Genomic DNA, 16,162 nt, shown 5'->3' on the forward strand with positions numbered 1-16,162 from the left:
GGTTTTCTGATGGTTAATTGGAGCTAAGAGTCTCATGGACTTCAGCCCCCTGAGAAGCTTTGATTACAGGAGTGAGACACAGGAGCCTAGGGGAAAGTATTTGTTATGTGTTTGCTTTTCTACTTTTCCAAAGGCTATACATCTTTTAACGTATCAATTATCTGTGTGCTTTCATTGTTTATATAGTTCATTTCATTTAATTTTTTCATTTTTATTATAAAGGTGATGTACCAAGGGGTTGCAGTTATAAGTCAGGTAATGACTACATTTATTTTTGAACATGTTACCCCTTCCCTCTCTTTTGCTGTCCCTTGGTTATCTCATATTGTTACAATATTTCACCTTGTTATCTGATATATTTCATATATGCTTAATTGGTTATTTGAAATTGGATAGGGAAGGGGGGAAATCAAGATGAGCCTGGGGAGGGAGGGAAATGGAGACCATGACATGAGAAAGCATATCAATGTTTGTGAAGTAATGCACCTTCTATCTGGTGAATATTATGTAACCCTTTTTTAACTACAATAAAATAATATATGTGGGAAAATAAAGAAATTGCCTACAATCCTGGTGCAAATCTATGCAGCAAGTGAGACACTATGCTAAAACTAAACAGCCAAAAACCATGGCTTCAGACATAGCTCAAATGATAGAGAACCAGTTTTGTAAGCATAAGTCCCTGAATTCAAGTATCACCAAAAAGATGTTCCTAGACTGCACCTCAGTAGTGTTGTGTAATGAAATTATTTGTGGTAAAGTCCCTCGAAATAATTATTTTTGTTGTTATACTAATAACTTCATATATAATTAAATACACTCATTTAAATTTATTTCTAACAGTTGTGCATTTCTAATTTATTATTGTTTCATAATTACGTAAAGTACATTGCTTCCAAGAAAAAAAAAACAAGGGGCATTATGAAACATCTATCTACCAATTGAAGACTCATCATTAAATGCCACAGCAAATTCTTAAAATACTATTAGAAGTCTAATTCACATTACTTGCTTCTACACATTTTTGACTCATATAATTTCCACATTAAATCTATTTTTTCTTTTAAATTATCAGCTTATTTTGGTAAGTTTGTTTCCTTAAAAGTTACTCTCTGCAAAGCAGGTAGAAATTTGCATCTATTTCCTACAGTAAACCTTTTTTTTCAAAATATACTGCTTCCTTCACTGTTTTCCCTTGTGTGTTATGCTGGAACACAATTTCATTGACCTTGTGTTGGTTTCAAGTCCATTTAACTCACTTTTTTGAATGAGGAAAATTTATCTCGGCTTAGCATATGCCTGCCAAGCATATGAGTAGATTTTGATTGCATTCTTTATTTAGCTGGGTGCTCTTATAATGATCTTAACCTATCTGAAAATTGAATGACTACCAAGTGAGGTTAAATTAATCCAATTGACTGAAGTAGATGTGTAGGAGGACTACAATTTTTGATAACCCCAACAGGCAAATGTGTTTCCTCATTTCAATAATAAAATTTAAATCCCTTTCTTCAAGTTTTTCCCCCACTTTATTGGTAATTTGTTAAATTTTTGCAGCAATAGTCTTAGGTGGATCTAACTTATCATTATTTAAAATAATTACTTTTTGTATCATTTCTCATAATTAACATTAGAATATTTTTTATGAAGAATCTAGTTGATCATATCTCTATACTAGATTATTGAAAATAAAATGACTTATGGACTACAGATATTTAAGTGAACAAAGAGTAAATTTTATTAAATAAATACACCTATCACATATATAATTCCAAATGTTAATATTGGACTCTCTTTAACCAACTCATACTAAATTTTCTAACCTCTATTTAGCATTCATTTCCCTTCAAAGGCCTTTCCTGACCACTCCCCATCCAAACCAAGTGATTTCTGCTAATATACAGTCATAGATTATGTACTCCTTAATTGTATTCATAGTTGAAAATTATTTATTTGATGATTTTTAGAGGCGTGCATTCCCCACAGACTTTAAATGCCACCAAAACTGGATTTTTTTCTTATCTATCTCAGTTGTCATTCTCAGTCCCAAATCTTCCTATACTATTTTAAATTCAAAGAATGCTATTTGAATAATATGAATGTAAGATACAAATACTAAATGATATCTTAAACAAATTGAGATAATCTGTAAATAAATGTATTTGAGACAGCGGGAGTTATTTGGTTTTAGAGGAATTGGCCTGGAAATGTTGTCTAAGCCACTGGAATTAGTGAGAGAGGTTCAAGTCTTGATGCTACTACTACTAAGAAATAGTGTGAGTTATATAAATCATCTTTCTCTAACCTGTACTTTCTGACTTTGTAAAATGAATGTGGGGATTAAGTAATATTAAGCATTTTTATAACAAATTAATTTTAACACTCATTTTTGTATGTAAAAATAAAGTCCACATTTAGGTTTCTTCATCTCTAAAATGAGAATAATACCAGTAACAATTTCACAGAATTGCAGAGTATACTAATTGAGCTGAGGTATACTGGTTCTTTCCCATTTACACAATTTAATACTGATTTGAGCTTTTCTGATTTACTAAAGCATCATTATTCTAACTCCCTAAGAAACTTCTACAACACTATCTGTCATATAGGAAGAATTCAAACGTGAAATATACTCCCCATTTTTAGGAAGTTCTCATGGGTTACGGAAGCATCCCACCAGAGTAAAAACGGCTAATCTGAATAGTCTAATCTCCTTTAGTGTGAACATAAATTGCATGTCCCTTGCATTTGGAATACCTCCTATGTACCTATGTACCTCTATTCCCCTGCATTTGGTACAGATGTATTTATTTTCTTTTAGAGTTCAAATTTATTTAGGGACTACTACATTATCTTTTAAGGAAAAATTAAGATGTGTTTTCCATTGAGATAGAAAATGTCCTTATTATCATGTTTCAGGTATTGGCTATATTAGAGAACATTTAATGGATAAAACTAAGGTGGGGTGTTCAAAGTCTCAGAAGGATCGATCCTCTATTTCATGGGTCCGTTTTTAAATTTTTGTTGGGGTAATGTATAGAGGGGCTACAGTGTCCTTGTTTCTGGGCATTTGGTAAGGACTGGTATTACTGAGTCATAGGGGAGCTCTATGTTTAGTCTTTGAGGAACTGCCATACTGCTGTCCATAGTGATTGAACGAGTTTAAACGTCCAGCAACAGTGTAGTAGTGATCCCTCCTGGCCACATCCCCTCCAGCATCTGTTGTTATTAGATTTCTTGATCATGGTGATTCTAACCGGAGTGAGGTGGAAACTCAAAGTTGTTTTGATTTGCATTTCTTTTATGGACAGAGATGTCAAGCATTTCTTCATGTGTCTATAGGCCATTCTTACTTCCTCTTCAAAGTCTTTAGACCACCATTTAATGGGATGGTTGTTTCTTTGAAGTTTTCTTTTGGAGAGATTCAATTTTTTTTGGCTGTAGACATATTTTAGATATGAGGACCTTGTTTGTTTTATGGCAAGTGAAGTTCTTCTGCCATTCTGTGGGCTGTATATTTAACTTGCTATCTATGTCCTCTGCCAAAAATAAGCTCTGCAGTTTAATGCAGTCCCATTTGTCCAAACTTTTCTTAATTTGTTGTGTTTCTGGGTCTTTTTAAAGAAAGTTTCGACCTGTGCCAAGGTGACCTAGTATATCTCCTATTCCTTCTTGTAAAGTTTTCAATGTATCTGCTTTTTACTTCGATGTCTTTGATTCATTTGGTAATTAATCCTGGTGCAGGTTGATATAGAAGGATCCAACTTTCATTTTCTGCAGGTGCTTAACCAGTTCATACAGCACCCCTTGCTGAAGAGGCTGTCTTTCTTCCATTGAAGTTTTAGGCTCCCTTATCAAAGATGAGGTGGCCTTAAGTCTGTGGGTTAATATCTGGGTCCTCAGTTCTATTCCATTGGTCTTCAGGCCTGTTCTTGTGCCAGTACCAAGCCGTTTTGGTTACTATAGCTCTGTAATAGAGTCTTAAAGTTTGGTATTGACATTGTTCCAGTGCTGTTCTTTCTGCTAAATATTTTTTGCTATATTGTATCTTTTATTATTTCATATGAAATTTTGGATTGCTTCTTCTATTTCCTTAAAGAATGACATTGGAATATTGATTGGTATTGCATTGAATTTGTAGATAGCTCTTGGCAAGATTGCCATTTTCATGATGATAATTCTTTCAATCCAGGAGCATGGGAGGTTTTTCCTCTTCCTCAGTTCTGCTTCAATTTCCTTTTTCAGGTTTTTAAAATTTTCATCATAAAGGTGCTTTGCATTCCTAGTTAATTCCTAAGTACTTTATTTTCTTTGAGGCTATTGCAAATAGAGATGCTTTCCTGATTTTTGTCTCACTCCTTTTGTTGTTGGCAAACAAGAAAACAGTTGATTTTTGAAGGCTAATTGTGTACCTTTCTATGTTGTGAATGTTTCAAATCAGCTCAAGCAACTTGGGGTGGAGACTACAGGGTTCTTTAAATACAGAATCATGTCATATGCTAAGAGGAAAAGTTTTACTTCCTCTTTCCCTATTTGGATCCCTATTTGCTTCTTGCCTTATTGATCTGGCTAGGAATTCTAATACTATGTTAAAGAGGAGTGGAGGGATTGAGCATTCTTATCTCATTCCTTATTTTAGAGGAAATGCCTTTAGCTTTTCCCCATTACATATAATGCTAGCTTTAGGTTTGTCATACACAGGCTTTTATTATACTTAGCAATGTTCCATGGAGTCCTAGTTTCTCCAGACCTTTTAGCATAAAGGGGTGTTGAATCTTGTCAAATGCCTTTGCTGCATCTCTTGAGATAATCATGTGATTCTTGTCCTTGCTCCTGTTGATGTGATGAATTATATTTATTGACTTGAATATATTGAACCAGCTTTGCATCCCTGTGATGAATCCTGTTTGTTCATAGTGTATAAATTTTTGTCGAGTTACTGGAGATGGTTGGCCAGTATTTTGTTAAGACATTTTACATCAATGTTTATCAAAGAAATGGGTCTATAGTTCTCTTTCTTTGAGGAGTCCTCATCTGGTACTGAGAAGAAGGTTATGCTGGCTTCCTAGAATCAATTTGGCAATGAGCCTTTGCTTTCAATTTCATTGAAGAGCTTGAGGAGTATTGGTGTGAGCTCTGCTTTGAAGACCTTATAGAATTCAGCTGTGAATCCACCAGGTTCTGGGCTTTTCTTGGATGGGAGGTCTCTTATTGCCATTTCTATTTCAATACTTGAAATTGGTCTGGTGAGTTTGTTTAGGTGTTCTTGGTTCCGTCTGTTTATGTTTGGTATCTTAATATAGGCTAGAAAGTTGCGGATCTCTTCTAGATTCTCAAATTTGTTGGCATAAAGGTTTGAAAAATATGACCTGATGTTGCTCTGGTTCTTGGTTATTTCTGTGGTGATATTTCCATTCTCATCCATGATTTTGTTTATTTGGGTGTGCTCCCTTCTTTTCTTGGGTCTGTCAATTGCTAAGGGTCTGTCAATTTTGTTAATTTTTTCAAAGAAACAACTCCTTGATTTTTTAAATTCTTTTTATAGTTTTTTTTGGACTCCAATTCATTTAATTCTGTTTTAATTTTAATAATTTGCTTCCGTTTACTGGAATTGGGAATGATTTGTTGCTCTTTTTCCAAGGGCTTATACTGTATCCTTAAATTGTTGGTTTGAGATTTTTCAAATTTGTTAATGTAGGCACTCAGAGCTCTAAATTTTCCTCTGAGTACTGCCTTTGCTGTGTCCCAAAGAACTGGTATTTTGTGTGCTCGTTTTGTTAAATTCCATAAACTGTTGAATTTCTGTTCTGATCTCCTCAATGACCCACTGGTGATTCAACTATGTGTTGTTCAATCTCCATGAGTTACAGGACTTTACTTGGTGGAGATTAGTGTTCAGCTCATTTTTTATGCAGTTGTGATATGAGATAATGCAGGGAATAATTTCAATATTTCTGAATCTGCACAGGTTTGCCTTGAAGAAGGAACAAAGGACCAGAGATTGTAAGATATTATGAAAGACAAGAGGGGAAAATAAGAGAAGAGTAATGTAGTAATGAAGGAAAGGAATAGAGTGAAGATAACTGTGACTTAAAGTGATAGTAAGGGAAAATAAATTTAAAAAATTAAATATTAAACTTAAAAAATAATAGTAAAAGTAATATATAAAAGAAATAAATATAAATAAAAGAGATCAATTGTTTAAGAAAAGATATCTCACAATTATGAGTTCTTAAAGAAGACATACTAAGATTCAAGAACCGAAATATTAAAAGGCAGGGGACTGAGTCAAGAAAAATATAATTTGATACAAGACTTTACACAATGAAGGAGAATTACCACTAATTGCCGTCATGATGTTTTTAGGAATGACCATAATAAGAGAAGAAAACAAAAAAGGGAACAAAAGGTGGAGGAAAAAATGTCCAAAAAAAAGAACAAGTAAAAATGGAAAAAGTAGTAAATTTTCAAAAAATTATGATTAGAACACAAAATATCCTTCAGGATTTGGAGGGGTAAACTTGTGTCTCCACTGAATCGAGGTCCATTGTCTTTATGAAGTCTCTTACCTCCTGTGTATTGGCTTAGTTGTTTTTCAAATCAGTTTGCTTGAGTGGGCAGAACAAGTTCATGCTTACAGACTTGGAGTCTTTACTGGCAGTTTTATGTGTACTGCAGGACAAATTTTGCTGTTTTCCATAGCTTGAATATAAATGGAGTCTCAGGAGAGCTTCAGAATTCAAACTGATCCAACATGGGGCCACTATTGTTTTAGCCAGTTCAGCAGAGAGCAGCCTCAGGGTAGAGCCACCTCTGGCTTTGTTTACTGGGAGAGGAAAACCACCCCTTCCAGGGAGGAATCACTCTCTCCAGGGCAGAGAACCCATTGCCTAAGATGACACTGGTCAGATCCTTTTGCCCTTTTGAGAAATAGTGCTACCAACACCACTTCTCAGGCTCCAGTTATCTATTAGTTGGTCTGGCAGGGCCTTTGCCTGTAGACAAAATGGTGCTGCTGCTGGATGGTGGGGAGGGGCTACCATCCCAATGCTGTTCTGTGAGCAGGAGTGAGAATGTCTTTAGTGAGGTACTCACACTTCCCATTGGTTGTCTGCATCTATCTGTAGCCAGCAGGATAAAGACTTCCACTAGTATTCACCCAGTCTGTCCTGCAGGTAAGTGAGGTGCTAAGCATTCAGGCTCAGGTGACTTTGTCTTGGTGCAGCTGCTCTAGGGAGTGGCAGCCACCCCATCTGCTGCTGCTGTGGGCTCAAAACTGTCTTCTTAAGCAGGCTGCCTGACTTGTTCCTCTCTGACTGAGATCTCTGTATTATGACAGTTTACTTAGGATCGTTCTTTAGCTCTAAACTTTATGCTATAATGCTAAACTTGGTATCTTTGTGAAAGCTGAGAAAGACTCATCCTGATCCTCTGCCATCTTCTCTGAATCTACAACTTTCTTTTTTCTAGACTTTATCTTCTAGTCACAATAATTCCTCATATCCCCCCAAACTAAATATCAGCATATTCTCTAACCTCTTTTTTCATCTACACATCATGGTCTCTTGCAGCACTGGAATACACTTCTTCCTCAATGTTACCACAGACACCAGTGCAAACAAAATTATATCATCTATTGTACTGTATTGTGCATGGCTCTGTGTTTTTTTGTTCAAATAATCATCCTCTGCAAACTCAGTCACAAATATAAGATTTAATATCAATACATTGTGATTTCATTCCTTTGTGTTACAATACATCTACTGACATAATTCGCACTTCCTGCTATTCATCTCTTGTCTAATCCTTCATCCTTCAATGTGGCCTGAGACACAAAACCGTTATATAGAAGTCTACCTTTCATACTACATGACTTTACTCTTGAAATTCTATGAACTATTAATGAAGAAATAATATGAATTCTAACTTACTCTAGTACTGAAGAAGCAAGAGTTTTAAATACCTTTAATGAGGCTAGCATTATTAGCTACCATACATAGATAAGAACATAACAAAAAATAAATTTTCACTCCAACAATCTTGATGAATACAGGAGCAAAAATCCTCAAGGAAATGTTAAACATGATTGAATAAAGTTCATTTCATGGATGTAAGGATGGTCTCATATGCACAAATTAAGAAACATCAACATCTGAAAGACAAAATCCATGATCACTTGAATAGAGAAGAAAAATTTGATAAAATTTGACTCCTTTCATAGTAGAAATATTGAAAATATTGAATGTAAAAGCTCACAATTCAACATAATAAAAACCATTTAAAATAAGACAACATTTAACCTTGTACTATATGGGATAAAGTAGAAGACATATTAAGAACTAGAAAAGACAACAGTGTCCATTTCCATCACTTCTATTCAACATAGCACTGAAAATTTTGAACAAAAAATCAAGCAAGAGAGAGAAATAGAGGAAATATAAATTAGAAAAAAGAGGATGCAAAATTATCATAAGTAGAGATGACATAATTTGTACAGAGAAAACCTCAAACTCCACAAAAACCCACTAACATATGAATTTAGTAAATTCTAAGAACAATAAAAAGCATACAAAATTCATAGTTTTGCTATAGACCAAAGAAGACAGCAATTTTGCTTTTAATGAACACAAAAAGAAAACTAAGCTACATGAAAGAAATTTAACCAAATAGATGAAAACTCCACAATGAAAATGTAAAATTTTGAAAGGAATTGAAGGGATACACAAAATACAAATATAGGCCATACTATGAATGTGGAAGAGCCATTAAAAATATCTACAATCTGTAACCCCTCTATACATTAAAATGAAAACAATTGTCTACATTACTCTAAGCATCTAAAGATTCGATGAAATCCCTATCACCTCATTCCAATCAGAATAGCTATAATCAAAATGTTTGCAACTAGAGATCATCTATGTCTAAAAGAAAATAATGAATAACATTATTATAAAATAGGGGTTGACTATTCTTTTTGTACTTTTCACCAGAATATTTGTTTTTTTCTGATTTGTTTATTTTTATGGTTTCTATATTTAACATTTTTATTATGGACTCTATTAACTTTTTTAAATCATGATTTGTTAAGTTCATTCAACATATTTATTATGACCTGCTTGAAGTTTATTGTCGTATAAGTCTAGATTTGTGTCTATCTCGCTGATATTTTTTTTTGCCAGTCCTGGGCTTGAGCTCAGGGCCTGAGCACTATCCTTGGACTTTCTCAAGGCTAGAACTCTACCACTTGAGCCTCAGCACCACGTCCAGCTTTTTCTATATATGTGGTACCAAGGAATTGAACCCGGGTATTCGTGCTTGCTAGGCAAGCACTTTAACCACTAGGCCAAGTTCCTGGCCCCTCGCTGATATTTTTTGATGGCTGACTTGTTATATGCATTTTTTCCTTAGAAAGTGAACATTTTGGATAATAAAGGAACTTAAGTGGTGCTTACTATGGGGCTTGTTATATTTACTCCTTTATTGAATAACTGGATTATTTTGGTGAAATATATTACCTCTGCTTTTCCAGGTAATAATAAATTTCTGGTATTGACTTCAGGCAACATGTTCTTCTGGAGCTCAGGGTTTGTTAGAAGAGCATTACATTTGCCAATATTTCAGTTTACTGCTCTCAGCATGCAGCTACCATCTTACAAACAGATTAAGAGCCCTTTATTCTAATTATACCAAGACAGAACTTCTTTCAGCTGAGGAAGAAGAGGATCTCTTATCTCTCAAGTGCCCTCATTGAGAAAACTGTCTCAAAAATAGAAAGCCTACAGAGTGAGAGATCTTCACTAACCATAAAACAGACAAAAGCCTCATATCTAAAATATATCAACAGCTCAAAAAATTGAATCACTCCAAAACTAACCTCCAAAGAAACAACCATTCCATTAAAAGATGGGCCAAAGACTTAAAGAGAGTCTTCTCTGAAGAAGAAATAAGAATGGCCTATAGACACATGAAGAAATGCTCAACATCTCTGGCCCTAAAAGAAATGCAAATCAAAACAACTCTAAGATTCCACCTCACGCCTCTTAGAATGGCCATAACAAAGAAGTCTAAGAACAACAGATGCTGGTGGGGGCGTGGCCAGGAAGGATAATTACTACACTGTCGGTGCAACTGCAAACTTGTTCAACTACTATGGAAAGCATTATGGTGGTTCCTCAAAAGACAAAACATAGAGCTCCCCTATGACCGAGCAATTCCACTACATGGCATTTACCCACTCATCCAGAAACAAGGACATACTAAATCCACTAGCACAACGATGTTCCTTGCAGCACTAGTTACCATAGCAAAGATATGGAACCAACCTAGATGTCCCTCAGTTGATGAGTGGATCAACAACATGCGGTATTTATACACAATGGAATTCTATGCTGCTGTCAGAAAGAATGGCATTGCCCCATTTGTAAGGAAATGGAAAGACTTAGAAAAAATCATATTAAGTGAAGTAAGCCAGACTCAAAGGAACATAGGCTCATAATGAGTAGAAACCTTGGGCTCTCCTAGCAGAAACTTATAATAGAACAAAATATAGATAGATAAGGCCATACAGTATGATGCTAAATGTAAGGACCTCCAGAATATAGAAACAAAAGCCATATAATGAGTGATTGTTGTTCTTAATGTACTATGTTATCTCTCATTTCTTCTCCTATCACTTGGCTATCTCATATTATTACAGTATTTCACCTTGTTATCTGAGATAATGCATATATACTTATTTGGTTATTTGAAATAGGATAGGGAAGTGGGGAAACAAGATGAGGAGCAGGTGTGGGGGGATGGAAATGGAGACCAATACATGAGAAAGGGTATCAATGTTTGTGAAGTAATGCACCTTCTATCTGGTAAATATAATGTAACCCTTCTATTAATTACAATAAAAGTATATGAAAAAATAAATGTATATACAACAAAATGCAAATTAAAATAGCATTGAGAGGGCTGGGCATTTGGCCTAGTGCTAGATTGCTTGCCTAACATGTATGAAGACCCGGGTTCGATTCCTCCATACCACATACATAGAAAAAAGCCAAAAGTGGTTTTGAGGCTCACGTGGTGGAGCACTAGCCTTGAGAAAGTCCAAGGACAGTCCTTAGGCCCTGTGCTCAAGCCCAGGACTGGCAAAAAAAAAGATAAAAAATAAATTAAAAAATAGCATTGAGATTCTCCCTGTCCCTTTTTTAAATGGCCATTATAAAAAAAGATAAAAACCTAAATAACATGGTATCCTTAATATGTGACTATTATATCCAAACAGTACACGAGTGAGGACTCAATATTTGTATACCCACTCCTATGGATAAATTTATTGGAAATACAAACAAACCTACATAGACATAATAATCTATGACTTCATAGACACAATGTAATATGTATCTATTACATACAAACCCTCAGCCTAATTTTAATTATGTTCTAAAATCTAATTGCCAGTGACTACATATAGAGATTCTTTTCTTGAATACTTGTTTGTTAAATACATCATTTGAAATATGATGTAAAAACAATGTTAATAAATTCTTTAATAAAAAAAACACATGCTGGCAGGAATTTGGACAAAAGGGAATGCTACTACTGTTGGTGGGGATGTAAACTTGTTCAACCATGCTGAAAAGCAATAGAGAACTTCCTCAGAAGCCAAAAAGTAGAGCTTCCCTATGACCTAGCAATTCCAATCCCAGGCATTTATCCTATTGACCATAAACCATACCACACTAGAGCTATTAGCACAACTATGGTCTTTTCAGCCTTGGTTACCATTGCTAAGATATGGAATCAACCCAGATACCCCTTAGTGGACGAATGGATCCAGAAAAGGTGTTATATATAAATAATAGAATTCTATTCTTCCATCAGAAAGAATGACATTGCCCAGTTCATAAGGAAATGGAAAGACTTGGAAAAATTATATTAAGCAAAATAAGACAAACTCAAAAACTATACATTTCATGGTTTCTCTAATTTGTAGTTACAAGAGTGTAGCTATAAATTTAAAAGTAAACACAATGGATTGCTAAAAGACAAAAAATACTCTAGACATGTTACATTAAACAGAACTCTAAACATTTTCACAGTGAGGCTAAAGGAGGATATTCTTACGAGAGGATCACAAAGGCTCAATAGCTATTTACGTATAATCATATGTTTATCAAAATCAACTAAGAAATAGAAACAAGATGATTTTTTTATTTTTGTTTTTGCTTTTATTTTGTTTGTTTTTGCTTTGTTGCTGCCTCTATTTCTGTATCATTTGTCTTTTGTGCAAGTTTACCTATTTTGGGGAGCGTAAGAAGGAACACAAAAATGGTGGGATGAAAGGTGAACAAGTGCAGCAGTGATACTAGACATTGTGTTGAAAATGAACTACACAATTTGGGGCAGTGATTAGGAAAGAAGACTGGGAGAAAATGAGGGAAGATGTGACACTGCTTAAAATAAATGTGGTAGCCAGGCAGTGACTCACATCTGTAATCCTAGCTATTCAGGAGGCTGAGATCTGAGGATATCTGTTCAAAGCCAGTGGAGACACTAAAGACCTTGAGACTCTTGTCTCCAATTAATCACTAGAAAGCAAACGTGGTGCTCAAGGGGTAGGGTGGTAGCCTTGAGCTGAAGAGCACAGGGACAGCTCCCAGCCCCAGAGTCCAATTCCCACAATGGACCCCCCCCCCCCAAAATTAAACAGAAAATAGAAGAAATATACTCATTACCTGACTTATGTAATTGTAACCCCTTTGTACATCACATTCACAATAAAAATAAATGATAATATTTTTCACTGTACATTTATGACTCATATCTGTAAACTTAGCTACTCAGGAGGCTGAGATGAGGTTCACAGTCAAAAATCAGATTGAACAGTAAAGTTCATGACAATCTTATCTCCAAAAGTGGAGTTCTGTCTCAAGTTGTAGAGCAGTAGCCTTGAGCAAAAATACTGAGGGACAGCCTTCAGATCTTGAGTTCAAGCCCCACAATACCAACAAAGGCACACAACAACAATAATAAATTTCACCAGTTTATCTGAACTCCCCCACTTTAAAGAGTTACTCACCATCATTCCCTAATTAAAACTCCACTCAATTGTTTCTACAAATAAGGATCTGACTCCAAGCTGTTCTTAAGGAAATAAGGCCCGACAGATTAGAAATTATATTATGAGATTTCCTGCTTTTGTAATTAAGAAATGTTACAAAGAGAATGGTGAATACGGGAATGTCCTTGTGAGTGGGTTTGAGGGCAGACTTATCCTTTTTAGGAATGATAGCTCATATTTCTAGTGTTCTTCCATTCATCTGAGGTATTTTAAATGTGTTCTCCCAGAAATAATATTTCTCAAAAACCACTGGATTTATGTAAGTATTTTTCTCAAAACTCTAGATACTATTTCTTCTAGTTGTTTAAAGAAGACATGAATTTAGCAACTTACAAATGGAGTGATCTGGGGGCTTGGAGTTTGGACTAATATTAGAGTGCTTGCCTAGCACACACAAAGGCCCAGATTCAATTCCTTAGTACTACATACATAGAAAAAAGCCAGAAGTGGTTCTGTGTGGCTCAAGTGGTAGAGCTCTAGCCTTGAGACAGCCCAAGTACAATATTCAAGCCCTGAGTTTAAGCCCCTGGACTGGCCAAAAAAAAAGAAAGTAAAGGAAGGAAGGAAAGAAAGGAAGGAAGGAAGGAAGGACGGAAGAAAGAAAGAAAGAAAGAAAGAAAGAAAGAAAGAAAGAAAGAAAGAAAGAAAAAGAAAGAAATCTGATATCTTAGGAATATTTACTGGGACTCAAATCAGAGTATAAAACTACCATTAATTATTCCATAATGATGGGAAAGAAGTCATTCATAGAAAGGTGTATAAATAATGGGTCAGAGAATAAATACTGCTAAAAGAGTCAGAAGAAGTAATTCTTAAACAATATTACCAAGTTCATCAGTTTACACTATACTAAAAATGACAGATGTAACTTGTGGGTGGTGATGGGAGGGAAAAACTGGGAGAGAGCTAAACAAGGAGTGATATTGTCCAAAAGTCATAACCTGACTTATATAGCTGTAACCTCTTTGTACATCACTTTAATAATAACAATTTTTAAAATATTCAATACACTGCTCTACAATGTTCTTGCATATAGAAAAAGGATTTTCTGAGCATGGAAATTTTATGAGGGGAAATTATTACAGTAAGTACCTAATATGTATTTTAAAAGGTGGAATGAATTAATGTACACATGTTTTAAAAAACAACAATTCATATATGACAGCTAAATAATTCAAACCTAATTTATCTTTCTGTGTTCATATTGATTTGCAGAACACAAAATGCTTTGTTTTATTATAGAATAAATGGTAACTTGCACACAAGTGAGAATTTTGACAAGAGAGTAAATTAAATGTTTCATTAAGTCACATGAAGTTCTTCAAGTAAACACAGTTGTGAGTATATGCATATGTTTACATTTCTCATCTCCTGATTAATTACAAACTGAACCTTTGTTATGTAAATTTCAATCAGCAACACTTTCCAGACATGTGTTATAGGATGTTATAGAGAGTATACTTACAGTTTTCATCATAAAGTTTAAAATCCTGCCATCCTGTCAGGAGTCACAGACAGCTCCCCTTCTGTCTTTAATCACATCTCAATTTAATAATGTCATTCATGGTCAACAACTTGAAACAGGTGTATAAAATTTGCCTGACACTATCTCACCAATACGATGAGATTCCACAAAACCTCATTTACTGAACAATGAAGATGTGAAAATAATAAAGGATAGACTTAAAATTGTTTGATTTTTAGAGTCTATAAAATACTAAATATAAAATGTTCATTACTTAAAATAGCTTTAAAACAGAGAAAGAGACAGAAGTTTTTTAAGTCCCTGTCCTCATGAAATCTACAGATCTCTCTGAAATATAAGGAAGTCAGTCACTTAGTCTAGAAATACACCTAAAATTTATACTAGACATTTTTCTCTCCAATCCACACCAACCTCAAGCCCTGTAGTTTAAACTAATTTCCAGTATAGAGTAATGATGAAGAACTTAAAATATGGACTGACAAAAACAGGGACTCTCTCTGGGAAAACTATATATATATATATATGCATATATGGATATATATGCACACACATGTACACATATTTGTGTGTATGTGTATATAATGTTTGTTTATGATGTCAATCATGAAATGAGTATTCAGTGAGTAGAATTAAATTCTTGATAAGAATTCCATGATTTTCCAAAATAACAACCATCCCATTAAAAGATGGGCCAAAGACTTAAAGAGAGTCTTCTCTGAAGAAGAAACAAAAATGGTGTATAATCACATGAAGAAATGCTCAACATCTCTGGTCATAAAAGAAATGCAAATCGAAACAACTCTAAGATTCCACCTCACTCCAGTTAGAATGGCCAGGATCAAGAAAACTAATAACAACAGATGCTGGAGGGGACGTGGCCAGGAGGGATCACTACTACACTGTTGGTGGGAGTGCAAACTCATTCAACCACTATGGAAAGCAGTATGGCAGTTCCTCAAAAGACTAAACATAGAGCTCCCCTATGACCCAGCAATTCCACTACTTGGCACTTACCCAATCATCCAGAAACAAGGACATACTAAATCCACCAGCACAACAATGTTCATTGCAGCACTATTTACCATAGCAAAGATATGGAACCAACCTAGATTTCCCTCAGTTGATGAATGGATCAACAAGATGTGCTTTTTGTACACAATGGAATTCTATGCTGATGTCAGAAAGAACAACATCTCCCGATTTGTTAGGAAATGGAAAGACTTAGAAAAAATCCTATTAAGTGAAGTAAGCCAGACTCAAAGGAACTTAGGCTCAATGGTTTCCCTCATTTGTCATAATCAGTAGAAACCTTGGGCTCTCCTAGAGGAGATTTGCAATAGAGCAAAACCTTGATACAAAAGGCCATATAGTATGATGTTAAATGAAGGGATCTCTAGGATATAGAAACATATGCCATATAATGAATGATTGTTGTCCTTAAGGTACTATGCTATCTCTCATCTCCTTTGCTGTCCCTTGGTTATCTCATATTGTTACAGTATCTCACTTTGTTACCTGATTTATCAGATATATTTGTATTTGGTTATTTCAAATTGGATAGG

The sequence above is a fragment of the Megascapheus bottae genome, chromosome X, assembly GCF_031878675.1.
Source record: "Megascapheus bottae isolate mThoBot1 chromosome X, mThoBot2.hap1, whole genome shotgun sequence".
Taxonomy (NCBI): Eukaryota; Metazoa; Chordata; class Mammalia; order Rodentia; family Geomyidae; genus Megascapheus; species Megascapheus bottae.